At 35.6% G+C, this 13,977-nt stretch overlaps 1 protein-coding gene across 3 annotated transcripts in view; it reads left to right on the forward strand.

Moving 5' to 3' along the window:
* Nucleotides 1-13,977, forward strand: part of LOC126756675 (uncharacterized) — a 382,720-nt gene that overhangs the window by 109,565 nt on the left and 259,178 nt on the right. The window lies entirely within an intron of this gene.

Consider the following 13,977-nt stretch of genomic DNA (forward strand, 5'->3'; position numbering starts at 1 on the left):
TCCAGCAGAACAACAATGTCCGGAAGGGAGCGAGACTATGTGTCAACTGTAAATACAAAGGTTGCCAAATCAGTGTGGCGCCAATTCAGCAACAATGTTTTCTAATTTTCTCTGCTTCACTTCTTTGTTGGCAACAGGCAGTGCCGCATGAGCTCAACACATTTGCTTTGTGCTTTGTGTGCGCTTGGAAATGTAGAGCGCCAACAAAAGACTCGAAATAAAACTAATAATTATTAGGGTACAACAACAAAATTGTTGTATATCCTATGCCACTACCATAATTCAACACAATGGCTGCAAATAAATCGCCACAAATCAAATCTGCGCTCACAATCCGCCGTAGGACCGTTTGAGACGACCCGACCCGACTTGACCACGCACCGGCAACTTGCCATGGCGTTTAGGTAAGGGGAAGAACCTTTGCGGTTTGTTTATTTCGGGCACTTCAGCATAAGCAAACAAAACATTCGCCGTGCCACAAAGTGATAGCTAAGCAAATATTTCTCCGCTGTGTGTGTGTGTGCGATAGATGAGCAAATTGGGCTGTCGGGCGCGGAGCAGCGCCAAAGTGGTTAAATAAAAGTTTTATTTGCGTTCCAAGGCAGCATGTGGATTGTTACCCAAATATTAGCAGAGTATGCTTGTGAGTGTGTGTATGTGCTGGCTTACCCGTGTCACTTGTCGTTTGGTATCTCCTTCCTCCTCTCTCTCTGGACAGCGCTATTGTTCCGAAACACAAAAGCGAAGTACTTAAATAGCGAATTTATTAAATACTTTAGTTGTCATTGCGGCACACCAGTTGAGTGTGTGCGAAAGCATTTAGTGCGGAAAAGTAAGGAATAATACTTAATAATGGCAATGCCACAACAATGGTCCGTTGGCGCTCAGCTCAGCATTCAATGCGGATTATAGTCGACAGTTTGTAAATTAAATACATGTCGCATAAGGATTATGCTGGAGAGTGGCATTAAAAGTAATACCGTTTGCTGAGCGTACGCAAGCGTTGCGCGTTCGTTTGGCTACTCACTAACGGCTGAAGTGTGTGGGAAGTCTTATGCAAACAAGTCTAAGCTGAGGGAAAATAATGTTTGAGGTTCTATTAAAAGTAACTTGCAGCGGATTGCATAAAATCACTAAAATAAGCATACAATTTTGAAGACGAGTATTGCTGGACTTTATACAATACTCTTTCTAGATTTGCAGAGAATCGGTTTTGTAAACCGCTACTGTCTTAATAACTGTAATCTTCTTGTAGACTCGAAATTGAAGCAAAGTTTGATGCGGATTGTGGCTAGGCGTTCATCTATCGAGGTGAATGTCAGGACTCGGCGCCGAAGTATCTTTTCCACCACGAATCTCACACCGCATTTGCACTCCTTTATATGGCCACTGTAGTAAATGCCGCACTACTCGTCTAAGTCCTTGTTCCGTCTATCGCACTTCTTACGAGCACATCAATCAGCTGGGCAGCGACACATTCCCAATTAAGAGACCTGACACTTCAGGTGCATGCCCTTAATTCGTAATCTTTAATGTGTTTGCCATGGTCGTCATCAAAAAAGTGGTCTCTCATACGAGGCTGTTTTCTACTTTTCACTGGGGGTGCTACGTAGCGGGCCCCAAACACAGCAAACAACGCTGGCGAGAGATGTTTTGCCTCCTAACTTTAGTTCGCCTTCAAACGGATGTTTTTTGGCTACCCAGAGAATATTTGCTCTAAGGCCGGAAGTCGTTAGCTCCTAGAGCCATATGTAAAAGAATCAATTCAAGCCATCTTCCAAGTGAATGGCGCTCAGAGAACTTTTCTCACTTGCGTGAACTTATACACATAACTCCATCCTCCAACCGTAAAGTTTATTCGTCCCTGTATAGGAAAATTAGTCGCTTTAACCTGTTGAACTCTTTCATAAGCAGTTTCGCATGTTGAAGTCTAGGTATTTGCTGCCAATAGCGATTTCTACAAGTCTTATCCTCCTCCCATAGTTACTCCCGTAATTTGTGTGTGTGTGTGGTAGAAAAAGACCCGGTTCTAGTGGCTCGATTAAGGAAGCTGCTTTCGCTAAACATGTACGTTTTCAGTAATACCTTTGTTCTCAGAAATCCATCAAGAAGCAATCACAAGCTTAGTGTAGGCTAGGTTATTCTGCTAAGCTAATGAGCCACGCATAGATCAGCTTTGGTTCTTTGCGATACCAGTTGGTGTTCAGCTACTATGTTCATGAGGAATCTAAATCTAACCTAACTCAAGCTTCAGCTGTTAAATTTTCTTTGGCACCTATGGCCATTATTGATTTTATCTCAACGGAAGAGATTTTCTGAGTTACTGCTTGCCTATCATTAAGAGTGATGGTCCATTTTTCTTGACAGTCTTTCTCTAACAACTAACAACTTCTCTAATCTCAACACATCTCCTGATGGCCTGGATCCCACCTTGAAAAACGATTGGAAAGTGCTCATGTGCCAATAATTGGGTTCGTGATACCATTATCATAGTACCACTTTCATTTCCGATTTCGATCCGTCTGTATAGATTCTTTTTGGTCATATGTATTTGGAACATATTTTCAAACTGAAATATTTTTTTTTTGAAATTTTGTCTTTAAAAGAAAGTTCAGTCTGTTCATTCTTAGTCTAGGAAAAATGGAAAGAGAGGTTCATTGGGAGAATTTATCGATGCCACTTTCTTCTGCCGACTTTTTGGCAACGACAGCTGTACTTTTAATATAGTGGTTGGAGACTTGATCTGGACATATGCTAACCTTGTTAGTTTGATCCAATGCTTCGTAACTGTTGCCATGAAGGCCCATGAGGCCCAAGATCTCCAATGGTCTTCATATCTGACCATTAATTTAGTTTTCCGTCACGTACAGCCAACGTAGTATGTGTGGTTTGCTGCCAAAGATTTGTCTAATTCTTTACTATAGTTCTGAACACACATTTTTTGGACACAAGACGTTACGTGAAAAGGTTTATGACCAAATAGCACGAGCTGGCTTATTAATAAAATTTCTAAATTCCTGCTCGACAATACCTTAACTTATTTTTTGAGTTAATTCTCGCGATTCTCGTAATGTTATGTGATAAAAAAATGCTGGAAAACTCTAGTTGTTTTTGAAGATACATAAAGTGCTGCGCAGATTCTGTTATATTTATTATTTTCGCTTGAGAAAACCTGTGATGATTTGCTTCTTTTTAACCATACTATCAATGCGTGACATACTTTGACTAAAATAGTAGAGGATAATCAATATGTCGAGTCCTTCGCGTTGTATTTTTATGACACTTCATGCAAACTTAATCCAAGTTGATTGTCCTATCGTAAAATTATCGTTAATTTTACGAGTGTCTGCAAGCGAAAATAGAGTCTAAGCAATCAAGTGGTTTTGGGAAAGTAATAAAAATTTGCCAACAATTGAAAAAATGACAGATAAACAGTCATAAAAATTTGCTAATAAGCTGAAATCATTAATGAAGTCACATGGCAACGCCCGATAGAATTTCATAATATTAAATAAAATTAATAAATAAAAGTATTTAGAAATATTTATACCAAAGGTATTAGCTATTTTAAGGTGGGTCAAAAATTGCATTATTAATACTTCAAAAAAATTCTCCTCAAGTATGGACTCATAATTGTGACAGGAATGCCTTTTAAGTTGGATAAAAAAAATCTTTATATATATAAATCTTCTGACCGTGTGTTTGTAATTGAACTGCTCCTAAGCGGCTGGACCGATTTTGATGAAATTTTTTATGTGTGTTTAAGGAGATACGAGGATGGTTTAGATTCACAATTTGGTCCACTGGAAAATGGTTTTTTAAATTAATTTTTAATTTGTAATTAATTGCCAATTTTGGAATGTTTTACATTGGATCCGATAGATTGCGCTACCATCGCAGTATCAAATATTCAAACCTTAAATTGGCGTAAACGTGCAATAAACAGAACGATGCCAAAGTGAAAGGCGACAACTGTAGACAAGTTTTCATAATGTGGACAGAGTTGTTCGTTCTTAAGGGGTTAGGGGTAGTTAGAATTTTCAAAAAATATTTTTTTTTTGCATTTTCGTTAAGTGTAATATCTTAAAAATATTATCTGAAAATTTCACGTTGATCCGATAATTAGTTTTTGAGTTGTTCGACTAATAACAAAGAGAGCTCGGGCACTTCAAAGCGCTAGTTATTATTATAATTTTTGAAATAGCTCAGCGACACACACTCAAGCTACGTAAACAGAGGTATGCCTTAAGGATGTATCCATTTCGTGAATGGATTACTACTTCAACTCAATAGAAGAGGCGTGAAAACAGTAGCATATGCAAATGACATAGTGTTGATGATATCTGGGATATTTCCTTCCACAGTGAGCTTATGAAAAGAGCCCCACAAATTTTACATCTATGCACCGCGAACAACCGATTTGGTACAAAGCCGTGTAAAACGGAACTGCTGCTTTCCAGAAGTAAAACAAAAATTTTTAAATCTCCCTTCAAGACTCTCAGAGTATACCACCGCCTCTACTCCTCAGTTCATTTTGGATGTGTCGATATAGATAGAGTTAGTATCCTACTTCTTCTACTAAACCTCTGCTTCATCTACCTTGAAATCTAACCTAAGGAAGGTATAGTCTGATTTACTCACGTTCAGCTGCTTCAGAATGGCACTATGTTTATAATATTTCTGGTTCTAGCTTCCTAATTCTTTATTCTGTTAGCATAACTTGCTGCTACTTTCCGGGTAAAGACGTCTACGTTCATGACTTACTAGTCCTGGTAATATCTACAGCGGTTGATATTAGCATTCCATTTAGTTTCCTCATCCTGTTTTTTCAATGCTGGCCACCAAACCAGTGCTCCATTAGTGAGAATTTGTCTGATGACGACCACATTCATACACACGTCTATATTTGGTTTAAGGTGCTAGTACCTGCTAAGTATTCTTTTGCAGGCCATATACGTTTCATTTATGCGTTTTTCAATGTTAATTTTCTAATTCTGTATGGTGGGTTGGTCCTAAGTATTTTGCCGTGGAAGATAGATAAATTTTGTACAATTGAATAAGGAGAATAGAGAATATAGAAAGCAACCATATACACTGATAGCTAGGCCGTTCCCACGACAGTCGGGTCTACGTAATCGGAACGGAACAGGATTTTCTATCCAGCCAAGGATCATCAATTCAGCATAATTCTGCCGCTACAACAATGACAACAACGGCTAGCTAGGTAGTATTACTGGTCTTGTGGACACCATAGTTTACTTCCAGTGTAGTAAAGCATTCCATGAAGGCTTTAAGCACACTGGCAGCTCACTGCACTAGTCCATAATTTGGGTTCGCAGTTACAGGTATTTTTGTCAACGAAAAGGCAGATGAGTTGGCAAAGCTAGGATCCGCTTTAGATGAATCCTAAGCAAAGTTAATAATGTACGCGCTGGGAACGATCAAATTACTGGTTTTGGAGACTAGAACTGAGTAGAATTTTAAGTATGTTGAGTAGTTCCGAAACATTAAACCCATTTGGGAAGCTGGAAATGAAATTGCGTAATCAAGATGCGACTTTTGGATGACAGTTTAATCAAAGTTTAATCAGCATTTTATTAAGTAGACAATACAATTGGATATTGGTTGAAGTAGTCTACCCGAAAATGTTTAAAAAGCTGGTTTTGGTTACAAATTTCAACAAGACATCGCGTGGCATCGTGCGACGTATAAAACTATTCCTCTTCTGCAACATTCTGACATTATAGCTGACTTAATCTAAGCTTACTTGCTGACGCTTGCTTTGCAAACTGCTTGTTTCAACTTCTCGGCTTTTTTGGCAAATAATTTTATATTTTTTGCTTCTTCAATGCAAATACTTTTGTGCTGAGAATAAAAGTCGATTGGCATTTTGTAGCAGTAGCTTAGCGAAATCCACAAAACAAATAGAAATTTTAAAAATATACGCATAAAAATACGATGATTGAACACTTGGCACACACTTGTGTTTGTTTTTTTGCTTATTGAAGAAACTTTGCCTTAAAAAAAATATATTCCTATTTATTTAGTCACTTAAAGCGCCACAATCCTTTGCTGTACTATGTGGCTAGAGTATACAGTGCGAGTATGTGTGAGCATTTGAGCTTAAAAAATGTTTGTCTTTTTGTTTTTTTTTTAACTTTTTGTTACGAAAAACTTTTTTTCTTGTCGTTTTTGAAGCAACATGACAGCACTAAGTTCAATCATTCGCTCTAAGTCGCCATAGCAAGTGGAGTATGGAAAAACTAGTAAAAGAGTTTACGTTTTTAGCGGATATAAAAGTGTTTGAGCGTATAAATGTTGACTGAGTGATATTTAAACTTCATTTTTAAAATAAATTTTGAGCAATAATTTTTTTGAGTGAAACAGTTTTTGAGAGATATTTCGTTTAGTGAAAATTTTTTGAGTGAAATTTTTTTGAAGCGGATAACTTGTTGAGTAAAAAATTTTTTGAATGAAAATTTCTTTGAGAGATTTTTTGTTCAGTAAACTTTATTGGGAGTGTATTTTTTTTGAGTAAAATTTTTTTAGAGTGGAAATATTTTTGGAGCGGATAATTTTTAGTTAAAAATGTTTTTGAATGAAAAATTTTTTGAGAGATTTTTTGTGTAGCAAACTTTTTTGGAGTGCTTTTTTTTCTTTGAGTAAAATTTTTTAGATGGGAAATATTTTTTGAGCGGATAATTTTTTGAGCAAACATTTTTTTGAAATGAAAACCTTTTTGAGATTTTTTGTTCAGTAAACTTTTTTTGGAGTGCAGTTTTTTGTTTGAGTAAAATTTTTTTAGAGTGGATATATTTTTGAGTGGTTTATTTTGTTGGTAAAAAATTTTTTGAGTGAAAAGTTTTTTTGAGCGAAAATTTCTTTAGTGATATTATGTTTGGTAAACATTTTTTTGAGTGCTCGTTTTTTTGAACGAAATTTTTTTAGAGTGAAAATTTTTGGGTTTAACAAAAAATTTTTGAAATTTTTTTTTGAGTGAAATTTTTTTTATTGTTGGAGAGAAAAATTTGTTGAGAGAATTTTTCTGTAGAAAAATTTTTTTAATGGTATTTTTTTTGAGCAACATTTGTTCTTGATTGAAATTTGTAGCAACTGCCTGTTAGAAATTTTCGTAAGACTTTTAGACAATTTCATTCGGAGTTCTAGAAGTCCACGTATATGTATGTGTATACTAATCTTACATAACTTCTTCCATATAAATGCATTTATACATAAATATATATACATATGTACATATGTACTTCCTATATATGTGAAGCTAACCACCGTTAAGTTCTAAGAAAAAACAACAAAAAATACTAAATGGCATCAGGAACTCTGCAGTTGAGTACATTAAAGTGCATTTAAGCGCTTCTGTGGCATGGCAATTGCCTTACGACCCCTCACCGCTAGTCACGCTTTTGCACTTGGCGTATTTCCCACGCATTTTTCGCTTTTTTCAAATGCATTTTTATAAACTTTTGGCTGCTGCCGCTTTGTTCCACACTTAGCACTCTTCATGAAGTTTTCTTTGGCGTTTCAAAGTACTCCTTTTCTTGCGAGCAGCCCGGAGATGCAAATAGCATGGTAAACATATAAATACTTCATATAAAGTTAAAGTCAAGAACAATAAGTTCAAACTAATCGCAGTGAAAAAGTTTCGGCAGCCATAGTTGCAGTGCAGCGCAAATTTAAAATTTCTGTTGGGAGTTTAAAACTTTTTATATAAAATTTAATTTTTGAGTGGTACCCTTTACAAATCAACTCCAAATACCCGAATTGTGGGTTTAGTATGATAAATGAAGAGTTAGAGGTTTCAAGACCAACGTGGCGTATACGTAACACAAATTTAGATCTTATTTGCATTAAGAGACTGTTACCACTGACTTCAGCAACCTTAATTTTGAGCAGAATCGCATAGAAAAGTATAAATTATAACAAAATAAGCAATACAGTTAATTAGAAAAGTTTTCGAAAAAACAGATTTCTTATATTTTCATCTTACTGCTCTTCTTCTTGACCCTAAGTGGCAACCTTGCCTTAGAAATTATGTTTAAATAAATTATAAGTTGAAAAAAAATTTCGTTGGCTGTTCTAAGTACTTTGTTTGTGTAGAATTTACGAATTTACAATTTTATTTTTTTTTACGTGGCAACCCTATTCTAAAAATTTTTTAATTCAATATCATTTGAATATATTGCGGCGCATATTTTCATTACTTGCCCGCTTGGTTTTTCATTACTTAAGTTTTTTTTTTCATTTCGTTGAGTTTTGACCCACATACCATATTATTAAAATTCAAGTTTTATTTTTTTATGTAGGCAACTCTGTTCTAAAGACATTAAATTGGCAATTGCTTCAGTATATTTCAGAAAACTTTCGAATTGCTCCAGTTTGTGAAAGCATTTTGCAATACCACGTGCCTAATAATGTTCAATAGTTGGCAACCCTGTTCCAAATGTGCAAATTTAAGGCTTATCGAAGAAGTTTCGATGGCCAGTTTTAGTACTCTGCTTTTGCTATACATCTTTTTAATAATAAGACTGTATTTTTTCTTTATATGGCAACCCTTTTCAAAAAATGTGCAAACTTAAGTTTTTTGAACAAATTACGAGAATTAGTTTTAGTTATTTTGTTTTGGTAAAAATATTTTTATTAATAAAAATGTATGTATGGTAACCCTGTTCCAAAATTTTCAAATATAAAACGTTCGAATAAGTTTCGATAGCAATTTTTTGTACTTTTATAGTTGATCTTTTACAATAATTAATAAGAATCTCTTTTTGCTTTGCATGGCAACCCTGTACCAAAATATTTCAACTAATGATGTCTCAATACATAATTAAACGTTTCGATTTTAATTTGATCATTTAAGTTTTTTATTGCTTGATTTTTTCCATTGCCAACGTTTTTGATTTTAATTGCTTATTGTTGCTTTTTGTTGTAAGAATTAAAATTTTAGTTATTTTGTAGGCAACTCTTTTTTTGAAGTTTTTAATTTCCTAATTACTTCAACAAATTTCGGAAGACTTTCAAATTACTACAGTTTTTAGAAGCAAACAACATTATCACCTGCATAATATTTCCTAACAGGTGGCAACGCTATGCCAAAATGTAAAATTTGAAGATTTCTAAACTAAATTTTGCTAATTAGTTGCAACACTTTGATGCTGGCATGCAGATTTTAGTAAGATATTGTTTATTTTTTATTTTTGAACATGGCAACCCTATTTCAATGTTTTTATTTAATATTGGTTGGCTGTTCTTCGATAAACAAGTACATACATCATACTTGAGTTGTGTACACAGTTTATAAGAACATTGGTTTTATTTTTGTTTGCACCGTTTTTTTAATACTACTCGACAGTTGGCAACCCTATACCAAATTGTGCAAACTGAAGGCTTATCAAATAAATTTCAATGACCATTTTCGGTATTTTGTTTACGGCACACATTTTTTAATAACAATGATTTTGTAAAAAAAAATATGGCAACCCTATTCCATAAATTTTTAATTTATTGCTGTTTTCGATGAAGATGTTTTGCGTGTTGGACACCTTTTATAAGAATCTTCATTTATTTTTTTCTCTTCGCAACACTTTTTCGAATAATATTTGATAGGTGTGGCAACTCTATACTAAAAGATGCAAATTGAAGATTTCTGAAAAAAAATTTCATTGACCATTTTCCGTATTTTGTTTACGGCATAAATTTTTTAATGACATTGAATTGATTTTTTCTTTACATGGCAACCCTATTCTGAAAATTTTGAATTTATTATTGTTTTCGAGGCATATGTCTTTAATTTTTTTGAGTTTTCGCACTCATTTTATAAGAATATCAGTTTTAGTATTTTATTTTTGGGAACACTTTTTTGATTAATATTGGATAGGTGGCAACCGTACTCCAAAATGTGAGAATTGAAGACTTCTTAAATACAATTCGATTGCTATTTTCAGTATTTTGTTTCCAGCACACATTTTGTAATAACTATGATTCATTTTTTTCTTTACATGGCAACCCTATTGCAAAAATGTTGTTCAAACTATTGCATTTAATAATTATAGTTTCACATTCATATCTAGTTTTCTCATTATTCTTGATTTATTCGAAAACGTTATTTTTGTGACTCAGGCAGCTATGTATGAAATGATTTCCGAAATCGCTGGAGATTATCAGGTGCACCATATTCATATATAGTATATAATATGTAGTATGTATAAATGTATGTAGTATATAACATTAAGCAAACCAAATCTGCTGCAATTTGCATAAAAATACTTTCAAGAAAACTATTAAAGCTGCCAAAATGAAGCGGCAGCCTAAAAGACGGCAACAAATTTCTTCAATGAATTGCCGCTTGGTGCGGCAATGTGTGCAAAATGCGATTTTTTCGACCAAAGTGCTTGCGTACGTGCCGCAAATTACCATATGTGCCACACACACAACTATTAGGGTAAGAAAGAATACACTATATACATACATACATATATGTATATATGTTAAGAACATGGCACTAAATTCGGGCGTTGACGAGCGATCCAAACCATTGCCGGCAGCTGAGTGAGTGAAAATGCTGCCGAAAATTTGCTAATATAAACAGTTGCACGCAGCACACATGCACATACATATGCACACAACTACAAGCGCATTAAAATTTATATTTATTTTCGTGAGCGCATGAATATTTAGGCACTTATATGAGTCGGTTATATCTATTTGGTACAAGCTCTATATGTGGCATATATATGTGTGTGTGCGCTTGTTTTGAGTGGGGGAAAAAAGTTAATCACATCTGTGGGTTGTTGGTTTGTGGCAAAATAGTTCGTGCGTCGTCGAAAGTTGTCGAAACAAACAAATTTGTGAGAGCAGAGTAGCGCAAACTAATTTGAATAAACTCATTTGGCGTAAATACCAAAATGAGGTATGCTCATTAGGCGCTCAGAAGAGGACAATGACACTAAATTTATGGGGATAATGAGAAATTGAAAAAATTATAATGATATGTTATAGCATTAGATAAAGCATTAATTTTGGCTGCATAGAAGCTATAATAGTCATCACAGTTTCTTTTCTTATAGCACAAAAGGCCATAAAAATATCTTTAACTTGATTTTGTTTGAACAGTTTGTATGACAGCTATATGCTATAGTAGTCCGATCGCATTACTTTTTTCAGAGACTATACCGTTGCTTTAAAAAATAAGTTGAGCCAAATTTCGTGAAGTTATCTTGTCAAAAGAAAAAGTTTTTCCTACAAGAACTAATTTTTGATCGACCAATTTGTATGGCAGCTATATGCTATAGTGATTCAATCTGAACAATAACTTCGGATATTATAGCCTTGCCTTTTCTAATAATCGATACAGAATTTCATTAAAATATCTCTTCATATAAAAAAGTTTTTCATACAAGGACTTGATTTCGATCTTTCAGTTTGTACGGCAGCCATATGCTATAGTCGTTCGATTTGAACAATATCTTCGTGGAATGTATCTTTGCCTTAAACAATAATTTTCAACCAAATTTCGTGAATCTATCTTGTTAAATGAAAAAGTTTCCCATACAAGCACTTTATTCTGATGGATCAGTTCGCATGTCAGCTATCTGCTACAGCGAACCGATATTGTTGGTTCTCAAGGAATAGTTCGCGTACACTCAGATTTACGGATGTGGTTAAATAGCTTAAGTTCGTGACGCTGCGCACTATATATAAAAATAAATTTATTGGATCTCCAACGTTTCTTTTTAAGCCAGCTTGCTAGAGAACTGCCTTCAGGAATATACAAATATTTATAGTTATACCTCATAAAAAGTTATGATCTCTGATGGACTTAAAAATATTGCCAGATGTGGTAGTACATATTTATGTGGTACAGAGTTAAGTGAAAAGCCGAAAGTGTCAAAAGTGGATATATTGGAACAGGAGAGCTCGAGACCGATTGTATGTGTCTTTGCCATTAAGCTAAAAAATAGTTATGAACATGTTTCCAATAAATTTTATTAAGATAATACAACTTTTGACCTATATCTATGTATATGCTTTCGATGTTGGGATTATTCATAGCCTGAAGTCAACCACTTTCGGCCACTAGCTGTAGTATGGTATAAAGTCAACCAAATTAAAACTCTTGTATGAAGTACATGTATGAGGTCTGTACTTACCAGAACCAATTTCATCCTTATTCCAAGCATTTTAGGCATCAGTGTGCTCTGATTAGTGCCAGAAAGAGACTCTCACTAAACTTCGACCAATCCGTATACATATTCTATAGGTGGCAGGTTTAGTACCAGTTCAAGAGCCGCCGTTTGAGTTGTTCTTAAAGCTGCTGTTATGCACAGCGCAGCGAGTCTCTGAACCCCTTCCATTGCCTTTAGATAGGCGGATTTCCGTACGCCTGTCCACCATACTATTTACTGCAACGTAGAGTAGAATTGGTTTAACAATAGCTGTCTAGCACCGGTGTATAAGAGAAGGATAGAGCCCAAGGATGTGCCAAGCATCTGCCGACACGCAAGTTCTCCAAGTTACTTAGTGCGGTCCTTGAGAGAGAGTTGTATCCCATTTATCTAAGGGAACCACCATAGAGAAATTTGTGCTTTCTTGTGATCACAAGCAGATCTGCTTTTCCGGATTCAACTTAAGACCCGCTTCCGTTGCTCAATTCTGGACTATATTGAGAGTGGTGGTCATAATACTGCTAATGGTCTTTAGACACCTATCCGTTATTAAGATGACAATGTCGTCCGCATATGCCACTATCTTAGGGGTTCTGCCTATTAAGTTCCTTATTCAGCTAATGTCGGAGATAGCAGCTGTCCGTTTAGAGGTCAAAAGGCTGATCCAGCATTTAGAGCAGAATCAACATCTATTGCGTAGATAGTATTCAGAATGGATTCAGTAGAGACCTTGTTGAATGCTTCAGAAATGTCCAGGAATGCTTCAAGAGCGTATTCTTTATATGTATTCAAGAGCCCTTTCAATGTTAAATGTCCGTGTATGGAGTGCAGTCTCTACTGATATGCGTGCAGCGTTTTGACAAGCTTCTAAGAGGCGCTGCGACCCTAATGTGCGCGTGCAAGATTTTCTCTGGCGTTTTCAGCAGGAAGAAAGTTCAGCTTAGAGTCCTAAGCTCTTTTGAGTAGATTGGATTGATTCAATTTGCCTTCGGTATGAAAATTACTCCAGCCTCTCTCCATGAGTGTGGCACATAGCTGAACTTCAAGCATCCTCTAAAAATCGACTTTAGCTATAGCAAGGGTAGACAGAGCGCATTCTGCTGGAATGCTCTCTGTCCGTACCGTGAGACTTGCATGGATCTAATAAGCAGTTTGACCATTCTATTTTGTTCTCCGTAAAGATGTGTTCGCGAACGCTAACTGCACTATTCCCTTATCGCGTCCTTACAGGCTGGAAAGTACACACTCACTAGGTTTTCCAATGAGTCCTGGCAGTTTTTCGTCCACTCAAATATCAGTTCGGATGAGGCGGTGCTTTTGGATAATAGTCTCTAAAGTCTCGCAACCTCGTTGGTCTTCTCAAATCCACTACAATAGTTTTTCCAGAATTCTCGCATTGTCCTTCGCACCAACTTCTTGTAGTCCCTTAGAAGATCTTTATATTCGTTCCAACAGTCCTCGTTTTCTGCTAGCTTGACCCAGTTGAAGTATTCCCGTACTTTGCGTCTGCAAGACCCAAGCTCCTTGCTCCACCAAGGAGGCAACGTAGAACGTGCGTAGTGAAGAGTTGTATTTGGGGCATTTGTAAATACAGTCACGCCCTTTTCAATCTCTTCCTGTGAGTTGTACATGCAAGATCTACATAAGTCTCTTGCCTAATAGTATTTTTTGTAGAGGTCCCAGTTTGTATTCCTGGGATTTCTCCTAACCTCGTTCTTTATCATTTTTACAGATCTAATGGAGAATTAGATGTATCTAAGGTGTGTTTAGCACCCTCCAATGATGTTTGATGTCAGGG

This window comes from Bactrocera neohumeralis, chromosome 4, assembly GCF_024586455.1.
Source record: "Bactrocera neohumeralis isolate Rockhampton chromosome 4, APGP_CSIRO_Bneo_wtdbg2-racon-allhic-juicebox.fasta_v2, whole genome shotgun sequence".
Classification (NCBI taxonomy): Eukaryota; Metazoa; Arthropoda; class Insecta; order Diptera; family Tephritidae; genus Bactrocera; species Bactrocera neohumeralis.